The following is a 6,000-nucleotide window of genomic DNA, read 5'->3' on the forward strand; positions in this document are numbered from 1 at the left end:
AGTCTGGCTCTAATTTATAGAAAATAGCTTTTTCTTAATGTTGTTATAATTGCAGAAGAAATAACAGTACATGAAAAATTCAAAACAACTGTTGACATTCTAAACAATGGGGATTCAAAGTTCTCCATGTATTATTTTTCTTTTTACAAGAAGTCAGTTGTACTAGTTCTATGAAGCTGTAAACAGCTTTTATGGGATAAAGTGCAATAAATCAAAAATCCTTAAAAGTTACTTACTTCAAAACATGCTTAAAAACCACTAACAACAACAACAACAAAAAAAAAAAACCTCTCTACTGGTCTGAATCTATGTTTAGGTGCCTAACTCAGAATTCTAATTTTAACAGGTCTCATGTACTATTGATGGAGAAATAAAAACACTTCAAAATATTATTCAGAAAAGAAAATTAAATGAGTCACTTGCTATAAGATGATAGAGAAAAGATCTTGTTATAATATAGAATATTCAAGCATGTATTTATATATGTGAATGTCTGTGTCATCAAATCTAGTTGGATCTTGAAAACTTCCAAGGACAGGTACTATACTCAAGGTTCCAAAACTGGATGCAGTAAGTAGATGTGGTCTAACGAGTGTCGAGTAGAGGGAAATTATTTCTTTCCTTAACTTGCTTCCTGTGTTCCCATTTACATAGTCATGGCTGATGCTGGCTACCACCACTGCCAGGGTTCACTGCTGTCTCACATTCAGCACACTGTCTCACAGGTCTCCCTGCACCTCTTCCCCAGAGTTCCTCCCAGCCTGTTAGTACCCAGCTTCTATCACTGCCATGGGTCTTACTTCCCATGTATAACACGATGCATTGACAGCATCAACAATAAAATGAGATGGAGAGTCGAAACTGTTAAATAAGGTATGCATTCCACCTTCAGGCAAAGCTTCTTACATTGGCAACACTGTCCTACTAAATATATCTCCTGACTGTTTTGTATGGTGTGTGCATTTGTGTGCAGGTGGACCACTATTTGTGCTGCTTTCACAGAGAAATCATGAGAGCCTCACCCATCACACTGTCACCCAAATGATTCCTCACTTCCCACTACATCTTCCTCTGTCTTCAAATTATGAAAAATCTTCCCTGATATACCTTGTTTAACATATAAGGTGTACAAAAAATAGAAAAACAGTTGTCAATGCAAATGTGTGAGAAGAGAGTGTGAGAGATACGAAAGTTATGAAGAATAAGACACTATTTTAAAAATCTACAAAATCCTTGAGATTACGAGGTTGCCCGAGAGGCTGATTAGCAGTCCCTGTTATTGTGGAAAAAAAATTGTACAGAGGGATGTTACCAACATAGCTGTTATTAGATATATGTGTTCACTCAATTATTTTTTTATTTATTTTCAATAATTTCAACGTCCTTTTCCATTAGCTCTGATTTTGCTAGTTTGAAGACAAGATCTTCCTTGAGATGTTAAGCTATTACATCTTCTAATGCAGTAATAGAAAAGCACTTACAGTAGTAATCTTGGCAGAGCTGTGTCAATGGCTCCTTCCCTATAACTTAACAGATACGCCATTTCACCAATATGAACTGCATAGGGAACTGAGCCTACAAAATATAATAAGGAATAAAGATGCTAAAACTAAAAAGTTGAATTGTGTGGTGCTGATTTCACTGGAGTTGTCAATGTACTTCATTCTGAAAATTAGTAGCTTGGGATATAGTCACCTGATCTGCGTCCTTTGGGCAAGTTATTTCTCATGAACAACTGTCTTCCTTTAAAATGGGATATGTGAATTTTCTTGAAAGCATGGAGCTTGCACTTCTTCACCAGCAATGACTAGTAATTCTCCAGTCTACCATATTCCACTAATAACTTCTCAGCTCTTCAAGAAGACAAGTTTGTATTTCCCATGGAATAAATAAACATAAAAACAAATAAATAGGAAAAAACAACAACAAAACTCTATATTAAAAAGGAGTCTGTTGCATTTGCCAGGAAATACCTGAAATAACATCTGGTTTGGTTGCTCTCTCTCTCTCTCACACACACATAAGAGTAAAATAAAATAAATAAATAAAATAAAATAAAATAAAATAAAGTAAAATAACATAGAAAAAGTATTATCAACCTAAATCTATATCTCTGCATATATGCCTGGCAATTAAACTTATAACTTGATATGAAATGTTCCAGCTAAATTATACTATCCTGCTTTGAAATAACATGAAATGTCAAATTCTGTAGTGTTTAGAGGATGCTACAAATATCATTCAAAGTGCTGCCATGGAGTTATTGGAATTGATGCATATTTGAAATCCAGAGAATTTTACATAAACTATTTTTTTGCTATTTTTTTTCTTCTTTAGCAACCACCCACTTTAAGATATGTATTAGAGTTTCTTAGCATTATTTTAATATATTAGAAAAGAATAAATTGTTTTTAATGTATTTTTTTTTAAATATATAGGAATAAAAGAGTTCTTGGAATAGCATTTCCTTTATATGGATAGAAATAATCTTATGCAGTACAGGTAGTGCAAGAGTTTTTTAATTAAAACTTTAAACAAACGTTTATCTTGATGTCTTTAAAATTTTATTAAATACTTCACTTTAGAAGTTTCTACTGTAGTCTTCAGAGAGACTAAGGTATTTCTAGCAATAAACTAAAAGGTGTCACCATGCTACAACCAATCTGTAGAAATGGCTCCATGGTAGTCTCAAAGACTGCATGTATGTTTCACACATATATTAGAATTATCAGAATATTTCTTTGATCTTATTAGCTTTAGCAAGCTTTTGCTACAATAGTGATCATGGATAGTAGGAAGACAACTTGCTGCAGGATGCAGCTCCTGGAATATGACAGGAAAAGTGGGAAATCCTACTTGTATACCATTGTCTAGTTTACAAGATCTGTTTTGATGATTTACTGTAATCAGTTTTGTCGGTTCATTATAATGTTAATATCATATGAACACTATTTGTTCCTCCCAAGACTGTCAAAAGTACAACAAATCAAGACACCAAATAATCCTTTAAGGAAAAAGAAATCATCAATCTTATCCATGCTGTTTCTAGCAATTTTTGTAAATTTTCAAGATGTTCTCAGTTTTTACTTGTGACAACTTGCATATTTATAGGAAGTCGATTAAAGGCCTGAAAATGGTAACAAAGGCTTCTATATGACTAACTACAGTAACTGTGAATGGGAATTGTAAAAAATATGATGGGACAGATAGCCAGATACTTTAAAAAATTGAATATTTAAGGAGAGTTAAATGAGAACTTTCTTTATAATTGCCCTTCTTAGGAACATATGAATGTTAAAACTATATGCGACATCAACACAAAACCATTGTGAAGTAAAGCTGTTAGAAATACACCATATTTTCTGCTACACAACTCTTAATACATGAAAACTTCTGATTTGTTTTGAATGCTATAAAACTGACTTGAAAATGTCGTAAAACGCGACATTATGCAAACAACTGTATCTCACTGATTATATATTATATATATCATATAATATGATATATGATAATATATCTCATTGATAATATATTGAGTATTGGCAAACAAGGGCAAAAAAAACAAAATCTCAAGGTTCACAACATTTTAAGCAATCATATGATTATTCTAAGCAGGATAAACAATCAAGTAAATATTTAATCCAAACTTTCCCATTCTTCTTTCAAGTTGTATACCTGTTATATCAGGAGAAGCTGAACTGTTATAGCCTAAGAATACTCCTTGCCCCTAATGTCCCAAACAAGCCATCTGTTCCACATACAGGCAAGCACATCTCTTCAATCTGGGCAACCTTCTCCAGGTGGACCTGCTTAAGTAGGGTGCTGGACCAGTTGACCTTCAGAGGTTCTTTTGAACTTCAACCATTCTGTGATTCTTCTTTGGAAATCAAATAGGACTGGGCCATCTCAGAATTCCCACTTCTGGCATTTCCATATTATGCACTTAAGCTGAAGTAAGCAGCAAGTGAAAGCGAGTAGCACATATGTAGTAGGCACTATCTACTGACATTGATCTGCTGATAACTATATCCCGTTCTTTAACAGCATTAGCCAAACACAAAGATGGGAGATTTTGAACATTTTTAAATAGACTCAGCAAGCAGTGTGGGATATCTCCAAGGAAGAAAAGAGCAAAAGGAAGCAGCAAAGGGATGCTTAATTTGGAGTTAGGAATTGTCCAGCACCCTTTCAGCTGGCTCTAAGGAGAACACCACTACCCAGGAGCACAGCAGACAGAAGCAGCCATTTGTACACCAGTCTGGATAGGTGTCCAAAAACTGCTCAGTTTAAGATTTCTTAATACTGGTTGTGATGTGCCACAGGGAATGGTTCCCAGCAGCAACTGGAGCAAGTACCCTAGCACATCAGAGGCCTTCGCTCAGACCTAACTCTAAAGAGAGGACACATCCACCTGTGGAGCATGGAGTCTTCAGTTCGTCTCCCTGAGGCTGAGGCTGGGGTAGACAGAGATGATGGCCTTGCCTATGGGAGGTTTGCACTGGTTGGGGAGCCATTAAGTTAAACATAAACAATCAATCAAACAACCAAACAAAAATATACGTTTTCATTAGTCAAATCATTGTACGCTTTGAGACAGCAGGAACTATTATCAAAAAATAAAGAACTGTAGCTGAATTGACCCTTGTTTTGTTTCATATTTCATTGAACATATATATAAACTGCCTGTAAAACTTTAAATCAGTTCGTGTAATCTGAACTTTGCTTGCATTGTATAATAATGAATTACAACAATTACAAATATGTTCATGTTCTTCCTCTGGAAGCACCAAGTGAAAAGCACTTTCTCCAGTTGCCTTAGAAATGTATATACATATATGTATATCCATAAACACTTTATGTATATATAAAAATACTGTGACAATCAGTATCTAAATTTTTTACTGTGTAGAACCTCTACTAGCTTATAAAGTCACATAAAAATTTGCAGTTTCATTATTTTCCTTCCAATGAGAAAAAAAAAAAAAGTTTTGACCCCTTAGAAGAAATCAAGATTTTATCATCTGCGACAATAGAACATATGAAACAACATCTGCTAAAATTAACTAAGCATAGATAGACAAATTGACAGGCATAGGCAGCTCATGCCAAAGAATCTTAAGAGAGGTAGCAAATTACACAATATTTACACAGATACTAACACAATTGTTTTTACCCTTTGATTTGTAAATTTGATAGGTAGGACTGAATAGATGAATTATTTCCAAACCACTGATTTTATTTTTTATTAACTTATAAGGAAACTGCAGATATTTCAAAGGTTTAGAACTGGTTTCAAAGGTTTAGGACTGAAAACATAGTTGCAATATTTGCATAACAATGAAGTAAAGGTATTGGGAACCATAAACTGCCTAGGCTGATGCTTATCTTTAATAAAATTACTGATTTTTGGGCTATCAACAAAAATCAGAAATAAAAACTCAGATAAAAAATCAGGTTATATATCTGGAAATCCCTGTTTCCAGATCTTCATACTGGCAGACCTCTTCTAACTTTGGAATAAGCCATTTTATGAATTGCCTTTTTATTCCTGCTTTTCAGGGCTGCCTTTATTACTCTTAGCTTTTTTTCACAATTTGTTATAATCACAGCATACATAATTAGGGACCAAAGTGATCATAACCTCCAGGGATATCCTATTAGGCCCAGCTAGGATGGGTTATTATGATTATGTTTTTTGCAGCATGGAATAAGAATTATCTGATACTAAATCTTATTGAACTTATTTGATGACTACATAAGGAAATCATTGTCTTGGAAAATCACTGAGATATAGAAAAGAGATGAAAGCAAATTCAGAGGTCATTATTAAAAAAAATAATAATCATCATCATCATATATTAATATCACTAAATAAAGGAAGGTCAGGTACTCCAGCTCCATGGAGTATCATTCACAGTGTTTGGACTAGCTTTATTTGACGAAGTCAAATTTGTCCTGCTGAGCCATATGTTGTTTTCTTTTGCTAAAAATCCTACATTA

Source organism: Cygnus atratus, chromosome 1, assembly GCF_013377495.2.
Source record: "Cygnus atratus isolate AKBS03 ecotype Queensland, Australia chromosome 1, CAtr_DNAZoo_HiC_assembly, whole genome shotgun sequence".
NCBI classification, from domain to species: Eukaryota; Metazoa; Chordata; class Aves; order Anseriformes; family Anatidae; genus Cygnus; species Cygnus atratus.